This window comes from Triturus cristatus, chromosome 6 (assembly GCF_964204655.1).
Source record: "Triturus cristatus chromosome 6, aTriCri1.1, whole genome shotgun sequence".
NCBI classification, from domain to species: domain Eukaryota; kingdom Metazoa; phylum Chordata; class Amphibia; order Caudata; family Salamandridae; genus Triturus; species Triturus cristatus.
This window is the reverse complement of record NC_140589.1, coordinates 892,918,374-892,943,572: the sequence shown is the minus strand read 5'-3', so window position 1 is coordinate 892,943,572 and position 25,199 is coordinate 892,918,374. Positions and strand designations below refer to the sequence as shown.

The 25,199-nt window shown below is 43.1% G+C and overlaps 1 protein-coding gene across 3 annotated transcripts in view; it reads left to right on the top strand.

Moving 5' to 3' along the window:
- Nucleotides 1–25,199, top strand: part of TIAM2 (TIAM Rac1 associated GEF 2) — a 336,144-nt gene that overhangs the window by 5,920 nt on the left and 305,025 nt on the right. For all 3 annotated transcript variants that reach the window (XM_085611533.1, XM_085611535.1, XM_085611534.1), the window contains exon 2: nucleotides 22,380–22,491. The gene's annotated coding sequence lies outside the window, so the exon portion shown is untranslated. The remainder of the gene's footprint in view (nucleotides 1–22,379; nucleotides 22,492–25,199) is intronic.

Below are 25,199 nucleotides of genomic sequence, written 5' to 3'. Positions count from 1 at the left end.
CTCGTGCTTGGAGTGTTACATTGTCTGTGGAGTGGCTGATTTTGCACGCGTTTGTCTATTGTGGTGTGTACTAGTTTTTAATGTGCCAAGTTGTAATAAAAAAAGTGGTACTGTACGAAGAAGAAGCAGTGAGTATACTGTGCTAGCTCTGTGGCATGATGTTTATCTATCAGTACGTAGCAAATAATATTGTGCATATGAACAACACCGTTTGGGGTGATTACATTCATGAGGGTTTGTGGGCGTGGCTGATGAACGGAGGAAATACACGTGAGCGGAACTTTGTAGGTAAATCATGTGGGAGATGGTGCACGTGGCACGTATATCTTGTTTGGGGATGATTTATAAAAGCTGCCTGTGGGTCGTTAAGGGTGAATAATGGGGTTCAAAAGGCCTGCCAGCGAAAGACATCAAACAATAGATATCCACAACGGCGGCAGCAGAGCGCGCTAGGACCCAGCCAGCAGAGCGCGCTAGGACCCAGCCGTCATCTTCCTAACCATGCTCTTTGAGTGTCAACTGAGAACGTTTGTATTGTGGAATGAGACTGCAGATAGAACGCCTGGTATCATTTTATTTCACTTGTAATTAGTCATGGCTTAGCAAACGTGATAGAACCTTTTTAAGTTGTAGTAATCTATATTAGAATGGTTTCAAATATTGAGGTATGTAAATGAGTCAAATATGGCAATAAAATCCAGTTCATAGTTCTAAACACAACATTAGATAAAAGCACTGTAAATAAAATAACAGTATAATTCCATTGGATGAATTACAGGTGAGACTGTGGATTGTGATTGGTCCAGTGAGCAAGTGGGCAGGAAGGAGATGGGCGGCGACTGCTAGAATAGTACGAACTTTATTTTCAGGTCTGCCTGGGCAGCGTATGCGCTGCTCTGCCAGGTATGCTGTATTGAGGTAGGGACTTGAAGCTCCGCCCACATTTTTTATTGGCTTGTGTCATTTTCCACTGTAAATAGTGGCTGTTTATTGGTCAAAAGGCTTAGTAGTCGTTCCTTAGTACCACCTTGTCTCATTTTGCAAACCTCCCATGGCGACACCACGTTATGTGTGTTGTTGCTCAGTAGGCTTTAATTACAGCCTCTGAGAACTATTTTCTCATATAGCTTTGTTCTGCCTGCTATTGCAGGCAGGACACACTCTTACCTAATGCTTTTAAAAAAATTTATAGCACGCATTTGCAACGCAATAGGTCTCACATTTGGGAGAGTTTAAGCTATTGGCATTGAACATGACAATGCCTTTTATTTATCTGTTTTAAAAACAACATATAAATAAAAGGCATTGTCATTTACAATGCCAATAACTCAAACCCTCATAAATGCTAGACCTGTTGCAACTGGACCAGATTTACCATCATCTGCAGCTGAGACGAGAGCGAGTTTAATAACTGGGATGCAAGACAGGGAAAGATCCCTCACCAGAATAAGACCAGAGAGAACAGTGTTAGAAGTTTGTTGGTGGTCAAGCATAGACAGCAGCTTGTGTACATGGGAAGGTTGTTCTGTTTTTGTATATCAGCCTGTGGTTAACGCATGGGTTTCTGACAATGCCGCTGTCTTTGAAAAGTAGCCAATGGAGGGATCATTGAATGGGGGAACATATGCTTACATCTGTGGACTTCATGGATATGCTGGCTAGCTGCGTTTATCAAACCTTGCCACAGGCTTTGCATCCCACGCTGACCATGAGGTGTAGATATTGACTCTGGTATTGATTATCATTCCTTCTACAATGGATGGAGATAAAAATGAAGCACACAGCACAAATATAATGAGTCAGATTTATTAGGATCTGATCCTCACTACATTACTTTGCCCTGAAGAAGTTTGCTTGAATGAAACGTGTTGGCTGTATGAGTTTAGTCTTGGATGGAAGTCAAGGCCGTATGAAGCTCGGTTTTTAAATTAAAATAAAGATAATTTATCAACAATATTGAAAAGTTTCATCCTAAGTTTTCACAATACTGAATTACATCAACTATACATCTCTAAAGGAGTGCTCCCGGGTTCATCTTTTAGATGTCTGTTTCTGCCTCAGCAGTAGTAGCGGATACTGTTCGGGGTGCACCTATGTAAATAATTGGGAATGGATTGGGATGTGTTGTATGGGGTTTTGCCCTGCTGCTCTGTAATGCTTTGTATCATTAAGGAGGTGTTGTAAATCTAGCTCAGGCACGGTAAGAGCTTAGCTTTCCACCACAGTTGAAGGGTGATGAGAGGTTTGCCATCTATAGTAGGTGTAGGAAGCCAAATCCTGCCTCCGAAGGTTACTTGATGCAGCTCTTTTATGACAAGATGAGTGGGAATGATTACCAATGGCTTTAGTCCTGTACTCAAAATGGAAGCATTGGCTTTGGTGTTCTTGTAGTGGACATTGTATATTAATTTCCCAGCGGCAGGAATTTGATCTTGGAAGAGGAGAGGTAGGTCCAGTCGTAAGGCACCTTAGACTAGATGACAGAGCTAATCGGCAAGGTGGTGAATGGTTTGCATGTTCTCGAATCTCAAAAGTAATTGGGTGCTCAGAACAAGTTCAGTATTGTGAGCTTATTACATTAAAAAGATTGACGCAAACAGGATATGACAAATTACTGGGAAAGTGTTACCATTAAACCGAGGAAGGACAGATCCTTGCAGATCGGGGAAGAGGTCTTTGAACAGCGTTCACCTAAAATGATCTGTTAGAGTCTCTCTGTTAAGATGGATTGAACCAATACTTGCCATGCTCGGTCAGGAACCATGCTTTGCTGTGCAAGGGGTGGTGGTACTGGTGTTCAAAGAACAGGGTTTACAGCGGACTATCGACACCAGCAATTTAGTGGTTCAAGAATATCAAGGACAGGATAAAGAGGGTCAAAATAGTGAAAGGTAAAGGCAAATATGGTAAAATTTAGATTTACTATTCCTAACTCCACAATTACATAGCTAGAAGTTTTATGTATCTCATAGGTACATACATGTGGAGTTCGGTATAGAAAATCTTGATTTACCTGTAATTTTTTTGCAATATTTTGTCCCACCGATATTGTGGGTTCGATATTCAGGGCGCACACCAAAGAACAGAAGTGGCTCCCACAAGCTAAGGTTAGGAAAGACTCCATGTCCTCGGGGACACCATTTTCCAGTCTTGAGCTTTCCAGAAACAACCTATTGCTTTCAGGAGGGGTCGTATTTCTGGTTCTATCAATGCACCCAATTCGACTGAAATACCTGAAAGCAATGATTTAAAAAAAGAAGCTCACAGCTGGGAATGGGTGTTCCTGATAAGTTGGGAGTCATCTGGGGACCTTATGACAGGTAGGTGTGCCCTTCTTTGGAGGGGGCTGTGCATCAAACACTTGAGCCCAGAAGAATGGTTTACAGCCATGGTTAAACCAGCTTGCCAAGACTTGGTTCAGACTTTCTGCCAAGGACACTGGCACCCACTACTGGCCTCGCCTCACTTATTCAAGACTTAGAAGGAAGTTTAAAAAAACATACATACTCCACCCAGAGTAGAAGAATCCCAAAAAATGTTAATACGTATCTCCTTTTCAACTGATAGAAGTTCAGGAATATGTTCATACAACTCCGGTGTAGAGCATGTATTTTAGCCAGACCTGTCAGGAAGCGAAGGGCAGAGGGTGAGTGTGGCGATTTGCAGGGAGAGCAAGAGTGGATTCACTCGCTTTGGGGATATTTGGCAGTCGGCAGGCCCTGAGCGCAGACCGTGATGCACGCCAGTCCGTGAGCTTTGAGAGCGTGGCCCCTTCGGCTCCTTTTGTTGAACCGCTGGCAGGTCCCAATAAAGAGTCGGCCAGTTCCAATTCTTACATAGTTTCCTGGAAAGCTGCGCATATTTTTTTTTATCCATGGCCGACGGGAAAAAATAACGTTCAGTCAGACTGGAGGCTGTAAGAAACCTAGACAAATGCGCACGTGGAAGTCCGTTGACATCTTTAAACGGGGACCGAAGACCGTTACATCAGGGACGCAACGTAGAGCAGTCTGTACTTCTGACGCCCGGCGTTGCAGCCGGCCGTGGCCTCGAGGACACCGGAGCAGAGCGCCTCATTAAGAGGGCCGCGGAGCCTGCCAGGCAGACCGCAGCACGAAGGCGCGCGCACGCTCCTCACAGGAACCTGATTGGGCCTGCGGGAACGGGCAATCTGCTTTTGATTTGCGGAAAGCACGTGACCCCAAAAGCATACTTTTCGAAAGCTAATTGCTGCCAAAAAGTAAAGCAATATGCGTGTTTAACTGCAGTGTATACACTCGAGTCTGGTTTATCGTCCCGTGCAGCCCGGTGATCCACGTGGGCAGGGCTGGAGGAGAAAGTGGCCGCCGCCTTATTGCTCCTGCTCGCATTTGTCAGTGACAAAGAGGCAAGGGAAGGGCTCTTTACAGCCATAACAAGAGACCAAGTCTTTTTATAGCAACAGGGGATGTTCCATGCTCTGCCCCGCAAGATATGAGGCTGCCCTTTCAACTTTTTGCTGCGCTCCCGCCACTCGAAGAAGCAATGAAGTGCCGCTGACAAGAACGTTGGAACTGACTGAGCTTTTAATTTGGTGATGTGGGTAGCACTTTGGGTTGAGCCCCTACTGCGCAAAACTCGTGTGATCTGTTATCGCAATGCCGATAGAAAGAGTACCTTTAAGTTCGGTAACAATAACACATAATGTTCCAGTATCAAAGGGCCAATTAGGTTTTTGGTGGACACAACTTAAATGGTCGATTTGCTTTATATTGGACTAGATTTATGTTTTATGGGTTTATGGTTTTTTTTAATTTAAAACGTCAACATATAATGTAAATAAGCTGATAAGGAAGCTTAGTGATATCACGCTATAGCCCTATTTTAAGTTTCACTGCTTGATAACACTATTTACTATTTCTGTCACCAACACGCTTATCTGCTTGAGGAAAACTCAGTTGAAGTGGAGGAAAGAGCAAAATACAACACTGTAGGCATGGATCAAGGGTACAGCTCATACGCCCAGACCACCCCATCAAAATAGGCATGCCTTGCAGAGTAGATGGAACACTTATGCACTAGTTATGAGTGACCATGGTAAAGGGTAGGTATTTTTCCACCCCAGAGTTATCGATAACAGACAAAATTGGACCCCGAAGGTCAGTAAGAAATGAGGGATTAATGAGGAAATCAGTAATTCCGGGCCCGGTACCCCAAGTAATCCCACATTTTACTCCAGATTTAGACCCAGAGAAGTATCTTGATGGAAAGAAACAGATCCACGGCGCTCCCACATATCGCATAATTCCGATATGATATGGTAATTGCCATTAACATCCCCACTGGAGTTAAATGGCCACTTACAGTAATCAGGGCCATTGATAAGAAAGAAAATGTAGCTTTTAAATATTTGCAGATCAGAATAACGTTCCTCTCTTTTCTTCTTTTTGTGTCACCTAGACTGTCAACTTTTTGATGATGCCTCTGGCTATACGCACATTGACAGATATGTTTCCCATCCCTTCATGTTGAACTCGAAACGTGCTATGCTTGCAACTTCTGTTGATGTATGGACTCCTGCCTCAAATAATTTCAGGTGCTCCTTGAGATAGTTTGTTTAGTTGTTTTTAGGATTCCTTCACAGCGACTTGCCTATTCCAAGAGTGTAGGGATCATCCCCATCCCCTCTCGCTGGTAATAGAGACGTACATCCCAACAGGCTCCCTGTTTGAAGCAAGTGTTGCGCTCCGTCCCATCCTGAAGGTTGTCTTCATTCACTTTGTGGATGCCTAGAGCACTTGTGTTTGCGGCTGCGGCTGTCCACTCTCTTCACTTGATTCTCACAGGGGCTATTCAAAGTACGAACACAGGGTTGTGGCCACAGTCAGAGAAATCTGCCAGAAACAATTTGCAGGTGTGTGCCTTCAGTGAAGCAGGGAAACGGTGTCCCTCCTAGAGATGTTATAGAACATGTTTGGAATTTACTGTATTTTGCTTGGGTGACTGTCTCTGTCATCTCCCCCCCCCCTCCTCCCCCCCCCAACGTGACTGTAGTATCTCTGGCACCTTTATGCTTAGGTCTAGGTTTTGACATCTATTTTAACCTATTACTAACAATGTGCATATAGTGGACCCCTTTCATCCTTTGACTTTCTTTGACCAGACTCTTTTAGTCATTGACTTGAGACTTGTCAATCACGTTTTTGCTCAGCCCAGTTGAGTATTCAACTCTCAGCTAATGCTATTGGTTGTTTAGGTCTCTTCTTCCACGCCCACGTGTTTACTTGAATTCAATTGGTTATAGGTCTACTTTACAACTGTAGCCCTCTCTGTCTGCTCTTACCTGGATGTGTTAGGACATTAACCCCAGACCTTTATCTTTACCAGAGCTTGTTTTATTCAGTACCTGTCATAGGTTGGTTTACGTTCCTGAGATTGGTATCCACAACAGTAATTCTGCTTTTTTATGTGAGGCTTCACATGAAGCCACCGCAACCATAACTTTAATGTGAGCTTCATGTGTCGGGGTCCTCCTATTTATCCCTTGAGATGGTTGATGCCCTTGGTGATCTCTGTTTTGACCAGAGGGCTAAAGAAGTCCCACCTGTTCCCAGGACCCTTGTCTATTTTGGAGAGGGTGGTCATGCCTCACCCCTCCATTTGTGCTGATAGGCAGGTAGGAATATGCAGCAATTTTAAGTTCTCTTACAGGATTTATAGATCAGTGTTCACTGAACAATCCTTGCTATTCCCAATGCTTTCTTTACATTGCCACTTGATGTACTCTGTACATTAGAACATGCGTTCAATGTAAAGTGTATATTGTCTAGTTATGTTTTTGAATTCTCAGCTTAGGAGAATGTCCTAACCTAGCTAGAGAAGACTGCAACTAGTGCAAAATCAGGCAGCAAGACTTATTTATCACTAGCCAAGATGGCACCACCTCACTCCTCTCATGAAGAAACTTCACTTGTTCCCAGTAACACAACGCTGTGCATTCAAGGTCGGATGCCTGATATTTAAATCACTCCATGGCATATGCCTGGAATTTATTTCCAATCTTATCCAGAAGTATGTCCCTGCCCAGGCCTTTCGGTCCTCTCATCTGTCTCTGATAGCCATTCCATCCTATAAGTGGAAAATAATTGTTGATCCCGCTTTGCAGTAATAGCCCCATCTTTTTGGAATGCACTCCCTCTCAACATTAGATCGTCTTCATGTTACTCTTACTTTAGGAGACAATTAAAAACCTGGCTGTTATCTCAGGCCTATTAATGATTGATCTTATGAGCAGCAGTTCACCTCCTCTATAACCGCCATGAAACCATGTGGTGTACGTGTGCTATACAAATTCTTTTAACCAAACATAACATAACAGAAACGTAATTGCGGCCAATCAATAGGTGAGTCATGGATAGAGAACTGAAGATTCATATTGGGGGTTAGGTAAACATGTCTGACTTGTGAAAAGAAGGGCTTTTGTCTCACATTTGAGGGTTTACATTAAATGAGATACATCATATTTTGACAAAAACTGAATTTCTCATTGACAACAACACACAGAAATATCCAAATAAAGATTAATCCTAAACAAGCACATTTATCTCCCTCCAAGCCAGAGCCCTCAGTGAAATGCTTCTTGTTTGAAGACTCTTACAAGACAATTCTTGGTAAGTGCCAAAACTTTCCCTTCTTTGGCCCAGTCACAGCCTTAAGTGAGAAGAGGCTTCTCTACAATGTGTCTCAAAGGGTCAGAAAATTGAGGCTCTTTCTTTGGCTCAGGAGACCACAAGTCTCTAGAACCTTTTTTGAGAAACACTGGGATCAAGAGGAATCAGACTAATTGACCATTTCCCTATGCTGATGATGTATACAGACTTCACAAATAGTGTGAGAATGCATCAGCACCCTGGTGATGAAGGAGGAGACATGGATGTACCAGTTTTATTCAAGTAGTATGAGTCAAAGCGGGCCAACCTTGGAGGTAACGCACCTAATGCACAAGACTGTCCATTGTACAGAGATGATCTTTAGGAGCAAGGCTCTTCACATTACCTGGTCTGCCAAGCAGGGTCTATTGCATTAAAGAGGTTTAGAAAAGAATAAGTCAGCTGTTTCACTTTTTGGAAATGGCAGACATCTCTTTAGTAAAATACGCAGATAATGTGGGAGCAAAATGATGGGTTCTGTAAAATATTTTGGACATAATTGTCGACAATGTCCTATTGGGTCACTAGCTAGATGGATACCTACCTATGGGTCAGTTCAGTGCAGTAGCAGAAATTACAGACAACAGTAATTAACTATTGGACAAATTGATGTTTTTAGTCCTTTCATCGATGTCTTGACCAATGGGACTGTTCGTAGTGTGTGTCTGTACTCGAATCTCAGGGTCTTTATCTGGAGATCAGTCTTTGAAGCATTTGCAATGGATGCTTTCACATAACACTGACTGGGCTACACCTCTGTTTACTTCCAGGGTTTTATAATGTATAAACATATCCCATTGCAACCACTTCAGAGCGATTTATTCTACATAACCAGAACATTAACAGGACAGACCAATGGCAAACTTATAGAGCCGCACTGTACTGCTCTGTTCCTTTTAAAAATTGTTTGTTAAGGAGTCATTAGACGTGTGCACATACAACTCCTGCACCTGCCATTATTAGGTGCAAACTGCAAGGCAGATCAATAAATGGATGAGAGTGGAGAGGTGCACCACTGGAATGTCTATTCAAAAGATGTAAGCGGACAAAGTTTCTTAGTATTTGAATTCCTTTATTGCAACAATGTCATAAAATAGGCTCCAGCCAACGCGTTTCATTCAGAGGAGACTGAACTTCATCAGGGCTTAAGTAGTAAATACAAGTAGTAGATGGTTCAATGATGGGGTGTCTGGAATGATAAAACAGTGCATTCTACAGTTGACCAATACCTATCACCCCAGAGTTCCATATGTGGTGACCAGTAACTGTTATTAACAGAACTGCGGAGGTGCCATGTGTGTGTTTGATGTCCTCACTCCGATGGCAGAATCAGCTGATTCTGCCATCGGAGTAAGGGCATCACACACACGCGTCCCAGGTATTGATGCTGGGCCCTTAACTGTGAGCCCCATCATGGCATCTCCGCAGCTCTGTTAAAAACAGTTACTGGTCACCACATATGGAACTCTGGGGTGAGGGTGTATTCTACAGTTGACCCATACCTGTTTATCATTCCCGACACTCCATCATTGACCCATCTACTACTTAAATTTACTACTTAAGCCCTGGTGAAGTTCAGACTTCTCTTCCTCCTTCCTTCCCCTTTGTGTTTTTTTTCCCTCTCTTGCACTTGGAAAATGTCAGATGAGAAAATATGAGTGCGGTCCCTCAAAATTAGTGCTGATGTGCCCTGCCGGCTCAAATTAAGCACTGGGCTAGACTCATGCATGATAGATAACCTGAAATACATCTGATGACATCGTTTGGATATTGTAAATGTCAGCTTAGCTATTTTTTTTGGGGGGGGTGTTACATTTCCCATGCATAACTGAGATTTGTTTAATTTGTTAAAAAACAGAAAGTGAATTTTGTGCTGTAAATCGAATTCACAACTCTTTAAAGAAAGTTGTGCTCCATGACGGAGAAGTAGTGTTGGTTTTCTTGGGCGTGTGAGACTTAGAAACTAATTCCATAGAAGTCATTCCACCTCTTAAAATTAAAATGTGTTTTTTCAGCTTTTTTCAACTTAGTTTGTCACTATCCGTCTTGTGCTTTAGATGGTTCCCAGGAACATGTAGCATGCTGAAGTGCTTTGTTTCCAGCAGAACATGTTGAGACATCAACACACTGGATAATCAAAAACTGTTTCCCTCCTGAAGAATCCTGTCTTTAATATCAGAACCGAGAAAGACCACTTGCATTTCATAATTCGTGCTCGGTGCAATATTTGCTTGCATAAATTTCATGCTTGTGAAGCCAATGAAACTTTCCAGGTCGCAATTATGACTTTCCTTTTGAAAACCACATTTAATGTTTGTTTATTTGGTAGTGCGTCATGTCTTTGATGAGCCATAAGACTTACAGGTACTGATTTCTCTGGAGCCGATTCTCAACGATTTTTTGACGAGTAATGCATTACTTACTCTTATAATACTCCTGGCTCAATACTGAATTCCAGGAGTAAGACCGGCGCACCTCAGGATAACTCCTGGAGTTCAGGAGTAAGCCAGGTTTACTCCAAGAGTATGTTGCAGCAAACTGTTTATGACTCGTCCCTCTTTGCTAGCAAGGCAATGGCCTCATAGCTGTCTTGGGAGCAGTAAGACTCGTAGGCATTTTCATACCTGAAAATAGATATTTGTGACCATGTATACTTGTTTAGTGGTAATTGATTAACTTTAAACTAGCCCAGTAAATGAGGTCACTGGTCACGCTGTAAGATCAGGATTTTATTATCAGAGTGATTAAAATGCTCAATTGTATAAAACACAGAAACATAGTTAACCGGTTTTCATATAACATTTCTATGCATTGTCAATAGCAGATGTTGCAGTTGCCCAGTTTAATGGCTCTCAAGTAATACTTCCGTGTCAGAAGAATTGAAGGGAGTGAGAGTATGGTGGATAGGTTACTCCGCTGCCTTGTCAAAACTGCATTATATTCTATTGCTCTTGTAATAAGGGGGATAGGATATCCATCACATTTACGATGGACTACACTTCCGCCAAACTCTAAATCTGGCCCTAAGTTGGTCTTGCAAAATTATTACTAGTGATTCACAGATGTCGACAGTAAGCGTCCAGCTTGCTGAGCCATCCTGCAAGATTTATTTATGCTTCTTTGCTGGAACGAGTGAACATTACTGTTCGCCTCATGCTTTGACTAAAGTGAATGCTTTCTGTCACGTTAGCTGGGAAAGCTGTCCCTGGCCACATATCTGCCCCCTGACACACATCAGAAGCGTGCACAGTCCGGCCTAGAGAAATGCAGAACTGAAGCCGCTTCTTTCAGGACCGAGGCAACAGATTGCTGCTCTCTTGGTGAATTCAATAATAAGCAGTCACCATGGAAACCAGACACTTTTTGGCTGGTCTTTGTTCAGTAATGAACCCCACCCACATCGCTTCCTTAGCATGTGATTTATGAACGCCTACATTATGTTGTGTTAGGTTAGGTTACCACCTATGTCTCAGGCAAGAAAATAAAATCATAAACATTGCTTCAGAAAACCTTTAATGTGCTCCTCTTTATTCAATGCTGCAGGTAAAATAATGTTCACAAATAACATTTTGTGCTCAGTGGCAGAGGAAGGGTGCGTTGGGCCCTAATGCAAAGCCAGGAAAACAGCCCTCTTTCTGACTGTTCGGATAGGAAGCAAACATTGGCAAAGCCAATAGGTCTCCCCTATGTGTGAGCTATTGGCTTTGCCAATGGCTTTTATCCATGTTGTACAGCATGGCTGCTGTTCGAAATGGCTAAAGGTTAGTAGCGTGGCGCAGAGTAGAGTGACGTAGAGTGGGGTAGAGTGGAATGGCATACAGTGGAGTGGCATAGAATAGAGCGGGGTGATGTAGAGAGGAGTAGGGTAGAGTGGCGTTCAGTAGAGTGGCATACAGTAGAGTGGTGTAGAGTAGAGTGACATGGAAAATCAACCTGCACAAATGGACGCACATAACCCCACACCATAGGAATCTCCACTGGCTCCCCATCCGGAAAAGATGCCAATTGAACATATTGTCACACGCCTACAAAGCCCTCCATGACCAAGGACCAGTATACATGAACCACCTCATGAACTTCCACCATCCATCCAGTGACCTTTGCTTCGCCTCATTCGCAGAGATGCCGTGCATCCGACAAAGCTGCAGCGGAGGCTGTTCCTTCTCCTACCTTGCCGCCATGTCCTAGAACGGCCTTCCCTTCAATCTCGCAGGCAGACTTCAGGAAGAGGCTCAATACCTGGCTTCTCGACTGAGCCCAGCAACCTAGCTCTTGAATACCCTCATGAGTGAAGAACTGCACTTTACAAATACTTGATTGATTGATAGAATAGAGTGGAGTTACATAGTGTAGAGTGGCATACAGTGGAGTGGCATAGAGCGGCATGGAGTGATGTGGAGTGACGTTGTGTGGTGTAGCATAAAGTACAGTGGCGTGGAGTGGAGGGCAGTAGAATGGCATTGAGTGGGGTGGAGTGGTCGTAGAGTAGCGTGGCATGGAGTAGAGTGGAGTGGCATAGAGTAGAGTGGCAAAGAGTAGTGTGACGCAGAATAGAGTGATGTAGAGTACCATAGAGTGGCATTTTGTGGAGTGGAGTGGCGTAGATTAGAGTGGCTCAGACTGAAGTATCACGGCATAGAGTGCCGTAGAGTGCAGTGGTGTAGAGTAGATTGGTGTGGCGTGGTGTAGAGTTGCGTAGAGTAGCACGGCATAGAGTAGTGTGGAGTGGCGTGGAATGGCATAGAGTGGAATGAATTAGAGAGGCGTAGAATGGCATGGAGTGGAATGGAGTGGCGTAGAGTAGAGTGGCATATAGTGGTGTAGTGTAGAGTGGCATAGAATAGAGTGAAGTGGCATAGAGTGGCATTGTGTGAAGTGGAAGTGGCATAGAGTGGAGTGACGCAGATTGCCCTTCAGTGGCATTGTGTGAAGTGGAAGTGGCATATAGTGGAGTGGAGTAGCGTAGAGTGGATTAGAGTAGAGTGGCACTAAGTAGTACAGTTGTGGATGTAAATAACTGAAGCGTGGATAGAGACGGCAGATAAGGTGAAAGCAACATAAATAAGGGACATGCAAATACATGCAGTGTTATGAACTGATTAATTGTAAAAACACCCAATGTAAAATTCAGCCCGTCTTTCAGGAACGAGGACTGTGTTGTTGTGATGAATGGATTACTATTTGAATTATTCCGGATAAGAAAAAAACATGTGAAAAGATCTGGAATACTGTTAATGAATACCTGTCACAAGATGCTAATTGGTGAGATGCTTTAAAAAAAAATAGTGGGAAAAATGGAAAGAAGTTGTTAAGGGCTTTCCGATAGTAATGTCTTTGTGAGACAGAACACACGTTGATCCCGCTTCTGAGAACACAGGCTCCTTAGGAGTGCCTCGCAGCACCCGCTAGCCACTCAGCTGGTACCCCGTCAGCTAACAACAGCAGACTTCTACAATGGGAAAAGCAGGACTATTGCGGAAGCAAAGCCATAGAATCATATTATCCGTAATACTCTGTGTACTGTGGATTTTTCTAGCACTCCCTTCCTTTGTATAACACTTTATTCTTGGAAGCAGTCTGTCTCACCACTCAGCAGAGAGAGAGATTTGAACGGGATCACGCATGGAAAACCGGGAATTACAACTGCCACAGTGGATGAGTAAGCAACTACATGTGATCTACCGGACCACATGTATTATGTGCTTTCACTTGCACAAGTCATGTGGAGTGTGGACTCTTCCACAAACACGCTATAAACCCTCAGGACAGACCCTTATCCCCAGTCTGTGGAATCTGGGTCAACTGTAAAGAGAAGGGTTACGATACTCTGTATCTACACAGTAATAGGCGGCCGCAGAATTTTTAACTGTGCTCAGGGTGGGTTCTAGGGCGGGTGCCACCGGTGCAGCTGCACCTGGCGCTGACCTCGTGAAAGGGAAGGGTGAGGGTGTGTGTTAGAAATAACACAGGGCTAAAAAGCACCTGCTGCAGATTCCTTGTGAGCCCAGCCGTTTTCAAGTAACAATAAAAATGTCCAGATAACTCTGGTTATGAATGTTCCTGCTGGAGAAAGATCGGAGTTCTGTCTAGTGGCAGATCCACTGATCACTTAGTAGCACAGAGGGTTAATATGCCTGCTACACAGAACTGTATTTTATTTGGATAGGTCAGTAGGTTACTGCTTTTGTCACCGAGAATCATTGTGTTACTTGCAGTTTTACAACCTTAACGTAGCACAGTGACCTATGAACTGTCATCAAAGCGCTGCATGCAAACAGCATGCTATAGATAAGAACATTGTTTTTTTCCTCAGTCTGTCTGTTATAATGTGCTTAGGCAGTGTCAGCCCTGCTGAAGCTGCACTCTGTATTATGACATAGGAGCATTCCATGATGACATGTGGGGAGTTCTGGGGTATGAACATTGGCAGTCAGTTGCTAGCTGTGCCTGGCAGGACTGTGGTGTGGGGTTTCTCATCCCTGCTACATAATCCCTTCTTCTAGTTTATGGTGTTTGGATACTACTTTATGTACAACAATTTTGACGATGATCCTGCAGGGTACAGGTCAGAGTTCAGCGATTGACCGGAACCCCAACCACGAACCCAAGAAGGCGAAGACTTGTGCGTTCTTTTTTTAGGCTGGCATCTGAGTTCCTTCTAATGGTAACTGGTTACTGGTGTGCTAAGGGCGTTGTGCCCGGAATGGCTGTGTACGCTCACCAGCATCAGCTGTGATAACCAAACAGTGTGGTGGACGCTGCTTGGGTCAAATTGGGTGATGGGCAAACTTTAAATCTTCGGAGAGTGGCCCCATACCAGAGACAAGGGGTGTTGTAGAGGAGCTCTGTGGATGTGCAAGGTACATTTGATCCAAGTTCTCCATGGTTATTGATGAGGGACAGTGAATTCCCAAATGATCTGGGAGGAGACCCCAACTGTGATGGGAGGAGGAGATGAGTCTATGGCAGCTTCACAAGTTAGGAGGAAGGTAAGAGTGAGGAGGCATCCTGGCTATTTTGGGGAATATTTTTGTGATTAAGCACAGAGTTTTGTTTTCTTCTGTGAAGCGATGTTATCTTACTTTTCATCTGTGTATTTGTTTGTATTGTTGCTTGTCATGTCTTTTGTTCACATGAGTGTTTGTTTTCCTTAACCTGCTTGTCTTTTGCTCTTATGGGCGCGTATTCCACTGTTGTTGTTAATTAATCCCCAAGATAAGGAGATGTGTTATAATGTGCTTAGGCAGCTTCAGCCAGGCTGAAGCTGCACGCTGCATTGTGACATAGGAACATTCCATGATGACATGTGGGGAGTTCTGGGGTATAAACGTTGGCAGTCAGTTGCTAGCTGTGCTTGGCAGGACTTCGGTGTGGGGTTTCTTATCCTTGCTACATTAAACCTGCTACTTGTATATGGTGTTCGAATCATACTTCGTTAACAAGACTTGCATTATCCTAATGTTGCTAAAAATGGTTCAGTTGGGTCAAAACAAATTCTTATTAGTAAAGCCAACCCCAGCCACTGTGGTACGTTTTATATCCTTAGTGTGTGCTTCTCCAGATCAAACACTCTTAAAATATACTGCCTACTGGTATCAGTGACATGTGACTCCTACACCTTGTAATCCTCATTTTGTTATGTAACATTTCCTGTAGACTGATTTATTCAAACATGATTGATTGTGTATAATGTGTGTGTGATGTAAAGTGCTCTGACACCCTACACTGGTATGAGCAGTGCTATTAAACACATGTAATGCATGTTAGAGAGGGGCTATGGAGAAATGAGGGGCACTGATGGAGTGTGTTAGTAAGGGAATTCGTGGTGAAGAAGATTTTTGGTGCGGTGCTGAACAGAGATGCGGAACAGCGTATCTCGAAGAAGAAGAGTTATTTCCAATAAGTACTCCACCCACAACACCAGAGATTCTTTTTTGTGTATATACGTAGATGTTTCTATGCACTGAGCAATTTATTACATTGCATTGTCTTCTCTAGATTGTATACCTAATAGTAGTATGATGGTAAAATAATACCATTTATTTTTATTTTTATAAAGAGCGGCTCTTTTGTGCATTGTTTGGTGCATAATTAGATACGGGTAAAATGATATATGACAAGTTGGATATATTCAAACACACTCGTGAAAAAGGAAACCACTGTATATATCTTCTGTAATCACAACATTAGAACAGTTCAATGTAAAACGTTTTTATTTCTAGCGGGACTCTGTAGTGCCACTATTCTGGTTATCAGTGTTCCTGAAGAAGTCCTTTGTGAATCATTATTTTACTCTGACAGCCATTTGTGGATTGCCACTGTTGCCATGCACACAATTTAACCTACTCAAGAAGCAGTAAAAAAGCAATACACCGCTTAAGTTCATGGGCATTTTGCTCTGAACTTCTTTATTGGGACAGTGATTAAGACTTGTTAGAAGAATTTACACAAGGAGCCTCTTCTAGTGCACTGTGAATGTGTTCAGCTATGGGACAAGTAAAAGGGGGAGGTCAAAAATAACCTTAATGAAGCATCATTTCCTTTTAACAGACTAAAATAACGAAGAGAACTGTGCATTTTTCGCAGTAATCTTTATTTTATGTTACTAAGATTATTAAATCATCATGATTTGCGCTAGCTGGCTGTGAATGCATTCTTGCACCAATCACAAAAGGAGTACACACCAGAATGTGTATCTTTCACTGAAAGGCATAAGTGCATTGAAGTTAAAAACAATCTAACCCTTCAGAGGTGGCTAGATTTGGGCAAAGTAAGAATTTACTTGCATTGTTTGTATCTGTCCTACTTTGTCGTTCATATTTGTATATATGCCTCACCATTGAGTTAAGAAAAGTATCTTACAAGCCTGACTTTACACTTGAGTGGGTCTCGAAGCTCCTCAGGTCATTACGACTGCCCTCCACTTAATATAATTATAAGGCAGATTATAGAGTGGGTTTTTGGACTTACATAGTAGTGAATTTTCTCTAGTGTCACCATAACTGACCCTGTCCACTAGGCAGTCGCTAATATCTTGTAACCTACTGATTACTGTATAAAACTGGGTGATTACTATGAATACAGAGATGGTTTAAAAGTCTGAGAAAAGCAAGAAGATTGGCTGAGCCCTGTGTGCATTGCCCAGGAGAGAATGGGTACCCATCGTAGGACGAGCTATAGAGATGGTTCTTATGTTCTGTGTCTCAAGAAAGTGTTAAATCTTATCCGTGCCGGGGGGAAATTGTGTCGGAAAATCTGAGTGAGAAAAAACATATTGTCCTTTGTCCATTTGACAAATAAGGCTTTATATCGCTAAAACACACTTTCGGAATTTTACGGCGCTACTGGTTGAAGGCACTTTATTCACTTGTTGACTGTTTACAAGCTGAAAATTTCCCTTACACTAATATACGTAATGGAATCTATATACACTAAGCATTGGCACTTTATGAACAAATTAGAAGGGAAAATGTTGCGATCAGTTTGTAATTTAAACACTCTGGCGGCAATAGAGGCACTACGTATCGAAATGGGGTTGGACGGCACCTTTGTAAGAGGGTTGGCATCTTTAGTATCTTATGCATTCAAAAGAGAATTCTCTGAGGGAACTTATACACACATGAGCACTTTGGCCTGAAATTGGCACACCTGCAAGATGTGAGTTACTGTTGCATTAGAGCTTACCTAAAATCCTGCATGAATTTTAGATCTATGTATCCGTATATTCGCCACAGTGAGAATAAAAGAGGCTGGAGGAAGTAATAAGGACAAGAAGTGTTTTAACCCCACAGCCCTGCTAAAGGTGGAAAATAGATCATGGGGTTCGCCGCTGCATGCTTATGTTGAGGCTAAATTGCCTTCACTTAAGTTGTGTTGTGAATGCGTGGCAGCGACTAAATTGGGCTTACAGGAGGTGTAATATATGCAATGGTGCAGTCTATACAATGGATCATGTATTATTTGTTTGCCCTGTTTTAAAGCCTGTCAGATGTCACTTTTTAAAACTGCTGTTTTTGGCATAAGGTATTAAATCAGCTAGAGCAGCTGCTCAATTTCTTTAGAATCTGGTAAATGAAATTATAATTTTAAGAGTTTTTTTAACATGTATTATTCAGATGCCTTATGCAGTCTAACACTTAAAATGTTATTATGTGTGAAAGCAATTTTATTGTATCAAGTTTAATCTCTTGGCATTGTACTGTTGTTCTCTTTGTAGATCAAAACTTTAATAACATCTTGAAAAGTAAAACTACAATTGCCCGCATTCATAGCGTTGTTGGTCAAAAAATCAAAACTGGTTGAAGATCAGCCTCATGACATGCAGTCTGTTGTCCGCTAGGCAAGTTTTAGACATCCAGAGCAATAGGAAAAATGGTTACCTTGAAACAGATAAGTGATTGATGACCTGAAAGAATAAAGCCATAGTTGGTGTAGAAAAAATCTAAAGAAAAGTGAAGCCTAGGTTAAAATGTGCTAGAAAATCACAATGTCTTACCTTCTTCTGAAAAGCATGTAGTCTGTACAATTTTGGCTGCGGCGTGTCAGGGAGGAGAGATGGAGGAGTGAAGAGAATAGGACCCATATGCAACATCTGACATTCTGTGTATTTGTAAAAACTCACATGATCTGTCGCATATCATTATTTTCCATGTAAATTACATATCAATGACCAATATACATATTCTCCGTAGTGGCGGCTTTCACCTAAAAGCTGAGCTTTGACCTGTTTTCAGAATAATGAAAAACACGGTTCTGTGATGCATGTAGGCTTACAAGGAAATTAAAACACGATTACATTAGCACAGATCAATGACTTATGAACTGCAATGCTTTGGCAGCCTATAACGGGTGTTGCAAAACATGAAAGAAGACATGAGAATATGTTTAAAGAGATCAGTGCCGCATAATTTGTCCTGCCACTTCTGAGAAACCACATGGTCTGCATAGCTTTGGTTTGTAACTACAAAGTGATAACAGAAACTGGTGCTGGACACCATGGACAGACTTCAATGAAAGAGACAACTGACATTTTGAGGTCGTTATCCTTCTGAACTTAGGCGATAAAAAAAGTGCCTCTGTCTTCCATCCTAATTGTATTGAGATGCCTTAAACCCGCTACCACAGATCTTTAATGTCCATGGAATCCATGACGACAAGGTAGTGTTTCCCATATTTATTGTGGATCTAGGTCAGTGTGACATTTGCTTATTAAGAATCATGTGAGATCGTCAGTGATGCTCACCTGCCTTTGCTCTTCCCATCATCACTGTGCGAGGGCTGTCATCCTCTCCTAGCGATGCGAGGAGACTTAGACTTTGTGGATTCTGTTCATATGATGGGTAATGGCTTCTGATATGCAACTGTTTTACCGCAGCACCACGTATGATCTGTGCCCAAGAGCTGGCTAGTACAATGGTGTCGGTGCGATTGGGAGTTATAGGTAAAACAAAGGCATTTAGGTGTTCCGGACAAGCTGTAGGGCAGTGTCAGGACAGGAGGGAAGTGATTGGTCGTAGTAATGCATTTTCCCATGTGCAACAGCCGGCAAATTTGGTGGTGCCAGATATAATCACTCAACAGTGGCAACAGGGCTGTGAAAAGCAAGTAGCGAGTTCACCGGTCTTCACACTATACAAACTATCTATTGCCAACAAACAATTGTGGAATAGTGGAGTTGCGAAAGCTTTTGCATATTAAAATGATTCCGTCAATGCTAGAACTGTTTGCTGATCATGTTGCCAAGATTATAGGACAATATTTTCTCTCTCAAGCTGAACAATTTACATTTGAATTGCATTAATACATCTCTTTCAGCCAACACTGTTTAATTAAAACAGCAAACAAATGAATCACAAATAATAATTTGCAGAAAACATTAACAAGATATCTCTTATGATAGGTCGTATCATTTAGCGAAAGCTTGAAGTAAATGTTTTAAAGACACACAGACAATGAGAGAGGTGGACAGGAGATGAAAGAATTTGCCAGATTTCACTCATTAATAGACTAAAGCCAGGAATGAAACAGGAAAGAGCAATAAGAGTTAGGCCGAGTTACTGAGATGGCATAAAGCAGTTTAATAAAAGAGAAGAGTGCGAAGATGGGAAAAACAAAGGAACAGGATACAAAGCGGTTAGAAAGGGTAAATACTTACATATTACAGGACAGGGAAACGTAAAATGATACGGAACCGGAAACCAGAGAGGATGAACTAAGCATGGGGGAAATAAGAGATGTCCACGAAACACAAAGAAGATGCAACAGATGAGTGAAGAAATGATTGAAAAGGCAAGTCAGGGCGAGAGTAGATAGGGGTGGGTGGGTATTTCAAGGAGCAGATACCCGAGGGACAAAAGAACAATGCTAAAGAAGCTAAAACGAGTAAAGAATTTCAGTTATTGAAAGGTGAAGCAAGTCAACCTCCACCTGAGACTACATCAGAGAGACTTGCTGATCATCGAGCGTGAATAGAGTGACAGACAGAAGCAGATGTCAGAATGATGTGAATGTCACTTGCAAGAGTTCAAAGTGAAAAAAAAGGAAAGCAGAGATGCGCCTTATGCTGGTGGTGTTGTGGATGAAAGAGTAGCTTTCAAATTTGCATAAATGAGAGGAGATTGAATAGAAGCAACTCAGTGTTACGATTTGTTGAGTGTTAGTTGGGTGCTGGGGAGCTTCTGTATGCATACGAGGCATTAGACAAAAAAAATCAGGCCTTATATTGCCGGAAACCTTGAAAATGACTGAGCGGGCGGGTGGAAGCAGTATAAGGAATTGACTGCCAGTACCTGATATAAAATGGACTTTAGTCTTTAGGGATGAACTCAAGGCCATACCTGGAAGAGAAACAATCTCATTATACAGAAATCGGAGGATTGCTGGTTGGTGCTAAAGTCTATGTAAAGGCCTGGGCTTATAAAGTTTGATGATTTATTAATGCCAATTGTCCCTTCTAAATAGGCAAATGTTGCTGGTCCCTGGGAAAGGTTCACAGATCTTTCTGGTTCCTTTTCTAAAATGTATTTTTTCTTAGCGAATCTAGACTGCATGCCAGACACTGCCACCCTTCTCCTAACTGCCAGGTGCTCTTCAGCCTTTGATGTTCCCTTGAATGCCAATTTCCTGCCCTCGCCATCTCAGACACTGCCATTTGGGCTGAGTGGTGGTGGACTATGTAATCACAAGGTGACTGACTGCCTAGCCAATGTGTGACTCCGTGTGTAACGCACCAATAATGCACCCGTCCTTGCAGAATGTGATGAGGGGCCCGAGTCCCCCATGTCTCACAGATATTCATTGGCCTTGGGTCCAGTGGGGGCCTCGTGAAGGGGTTGCGTTAGCCTGCGCCACAGGGGCCTGTGTTACGCCGCTTTTGTAACTCAGAACAGTATTTGAGGAGACGGGAGCCTTTTTCATCTTTTTGTGTCAAGAATGGGAACATGCTCGCTGAATTTATAACCAATAATCTGGCTGGGGTTTCAGCGGTGACCACACATTTCAGTGGGAGTGATCCTGGCTCTAAAATATGGCGATACATTGTCTTCACTCACAAGATGCTAAAGTAGCGCAGCTGTGGCGGATGTTACGCAGTTTTGTAAAAAATCATGGCCTCATCTACAAGAAAATGACACAGCGCGGCGCCACAAGCCATTTAGCTGTGCTGTGTCATTTTCAAAGCACCAGGATGTGTTATATTAACAACAATACAAAATATCCCAGTACTTTCACTTGCACTAATGCATAATTGGCTGCCATGCACCAGAGTAGGTACCTGTGCGCCCTTTTGCAAAAGGGTCTGTGCTGCGCGGATGATTGTTTTTGTGCAGGAAAGCACACCTTCCTACACACAAACAATAATGAATGCCATTTTCCTGTTTCTATGTGTGCTCCAGAGTGTAACATACATAGAAAGAGGAAAAAACAAGAAGAAATAAAAGTATTGCGCCATGAGGAGGCGTAGGATTCTGACACATTCCCAGTTTTAGAAAATGTTGTAAATCTAGGAATGCGTCAAGTTCTATGGATGTTGCGTGGAAACACCCACAGCATCACCCATGGAACACGCCTTACGCACAGAGTAATGCGTGAAAGGGGCCATATATGCAAGGCCATGAAGTCATGTAGGGTGAGTTTCCGAGGCCTTGTAAATATGGGTAAGCCCATAACACAGCGGTGCAATGGACTTGTAAATAAGCCCTCTTGTGTATAAAGCTGAGTATTTGTTTTCAGTATTGAGTGAAAGATTGCAGATCCTGTGCACTTGTGAAGTCGGCGCTCCTCGTCGCTGACATAACTTTCCAGTCACAGCTGCAGCTATATAATCTCGTATTTCCTGCAATCTGCTCTGATCAGCAGCTGCTGTCTTTACTTTTTGTTATTTCGCTGTTAAGATCTCAGGAAAACATAAAATCTCCAGAAGGGAGTGTGCGCAAGAACAGATTATTCTCATACTATTTTTGCATTTGAGGCGACCAATCAGCTGGAGTAAATAAACGTGGTAGATAGAGGTTGGTTGGCGGAAGCACCAGGGTTAATGCGCGCGAGGCAGCATTGTGTCCTGCCAGGAAGGGTCTGCGACAGGCACGATACGGGTGCGTGTGTGGATGTGGCCAGCTGGGCTCTGCCCCAATAGCGTATGTAAATGGTATTTTCTGTGCATGCCACTGATGCAATGTTTTTTTCCGTTCCTAGAAAGTTCCCATGGATTCCCATCCTGCCCCTGGAAGGAGTCCAGGCTAATCCGTGATATTGTGCAAGGGGAAAGGACCTCTCAACGCACTCATGTCCGACACTGACTCTACAGGTACAGCTGCAATCTTAACACTAGGTCTAACATGTATGAAATGGCAGACAATTCACAAGTGTTAGTAGGTGCTAAAACTGCCTTTGGAATACACTAAAGTACGGATTGGCAAGATTGCTTTGCACTTGGAAAAGTACACCTCTAGTGCCGCCTGCCTCCACCCTCATGCCCCTTGCTTGTGCCTATTCTACCCTACTATCAGTGTAACTGCCTGCCTCCTTGCTCATGTGCCTCCCAGTCCCCTGAACCGACTTAGCCCAACTCGCTCGACCATCCTTGCATCCTCTTCCTTCCCGCCACTTCTTGCGTACCTACTGTGCTGCCCCTGTGATTTGAGTTACTGAAGAGGTACGCATGAAGAGGTGAAAAATTGGAGGATGATTTGAAGGCATGGGCGGCCATGCTAATTGATTTGAAAGACCACGGATGTTGAGCCCACTGGCAATGCAGGGCTTAATTTGTAAAACAAATAAGTGCCAGGGTCCTCATCAGGAGGCCACTGCAGCTTGCACGACCCATTGCCCATGGCAGCGCTTGCAATTACATTACTAACATAACTACTAATCATCACACTCCTGCAAGTGTGATTATTCAGACTTTTCTAGGCCCCCAGAGCTATAAGAAGGGCTTGGGTGGCAGGTATTAGTCATTTTAATGTATATTGAATTGATAAACAACTGTTGTTGAGCTTTTCTGGAAATGTGGCAGACTGTCATAAATGCTTGTGTTGGCAATTAAGTGCTGGTGCCAAACACCGGAAACCACCTGCTCAAATTAAGCACTGCCGGGTAGACAATAGCATGATGCACCTGTAGAGCCCCGCTATTCTGTAGCAGAGAGGGGTGGACTGGGAGCTGTAATGGGATGGAGTGTTGCCCTGGAGACTATTCATACACTTTCTGATGCATTTTGTTTTTTTAATTGATATGTATGAGAGCAGGGAAGGGAGGGTGGGTTTTTGGGGAATTGTTTTACTGGTTGTATTGAGTTTTACAGCATGATGACGAACTGTAGATTTGATGGTCATTACTACTGTATCTTGTATTCTATGAAAGATTATATAAAAAAAAAAAAGCTGGTTTGAGAGTGCAGGTGGGGCATTCCTCAATACTGCCTCATTCTTGCTCCTCTGCCCTGACCTACGGTCGCCTTAACAGCATTATAGGGCCCCCGCAAAGCAGTGCACTGGGCCTCGTCTACACATTCACTCACAGGAATAAAAATGTTTCATGGAGAATTAGTGTTAAATTCTGGTCTGCATGGTACTCCTGTGGCCACCGGGCAACTGCCCAGCATGCCCATACATTAAAACAGCACTGCCCTGACCTGACCTGCGGGGTCTCTAACCATGTACTCTTGCAGCAGAGTGGTTTTGGGTTGTTGTGGGGCCGAGGCCCTAGGTGTTGTTGGACAGGTGAGCAAAGGAAGAAGACCGCATTGGTGGGATTCCTTCCAGCTCAATGTGCCTCTAGCAATGCTGCCTCCAGGGCCACTCACACTCCCCAATCTCCCACCTCGCAAATAATGGAAAGTTTGCATTTTCCCCTTTTAGATGTGTATTCTGCCTCCCTATTGTTCTTGCCAGAACGTGGCCTCCAGTGCAAGCCGTTTCAGACCTACCACCATCAGAATGCCTGAAATGTTCCACTTTGTGGCACCTGTGTTTATCTTTTCCTCGTGGTGACAATCTTATCACAATACAGAAGCCAAAATGATTGGAATTCCCAAAGCATAGCACTTTTACCTTAGTTGAACATTATTATCTTGATTTCATTTTTAGGTCTCGCCTGACCCAGCGCATGCGCTGGTCTGGCGAGACTTATTGAGAGGGCTCCAAAAAGTGCTACCAGGCCAGCATAGAGCTACAGTGCATGTGCGCGGGCGCGCGCGCCACGCTTTACCGCAATTACTTTCACTTTCGCGGCCGCACGGCCGCTTTGATGTTTGATTGTGATCATTTTCACTTTCGCGGCCGCTTTGCATAGCCAATAGGTCTCGCTTTTGGGACCTTATAAGTATTTAGTTATGCAACTGTTGCATAGCTAAACACTTATAAGGTTCCAAAGGTGAGACCTATTGGCTATGCCAATGCTTGTTATACTCTTACGCCCTGGCTCTTTTGCCTCTTCAAGTTTTCTGTATTGCTTCTATCTAGTGGCAGGACCAGAAACTACTTCTACAGGTGTTTAATACAGAGTTTGTGTATGCAGTAAAGCTTAACATGTACAGCACCTTGGTCCTTGCTCTGCGAGCATGCCCGGCAGCTCCGAACACTCGTTCTGATAGTAGTACACAGAAAACAGCTGTGGTCTTGATGACTAATTTACTTTATTTGAGATGTGGAGGTTCTAATCAGACAATTCTACGATGTGCATGGCTTGAACCTGGACCATAGCAGCTACAGCTACATGCTCTGAAGGAAGAATATGATGTATGGAAAACAGCAACAACAAGCACCGTACAAAAGGACTCAAAATCCCAGGCCTAACCTCACTAGGAATTAGCTGACCCACAGAGAACCAGGCTCCAAACCACACCTATGGATGCAAAAAAAGGACTAATTGAGGGCACACCTGCCGCTGCCTATAATGTATGATTCTGTAGGTGTTATCAGCACAAAAAACTGTGTATTAAAGCCATAAGAGCAGTTTATGGTCTCGCCGCTAAGTGGCAGAGGTACTTGCACGTTCATAATGGGAGAGAATAAT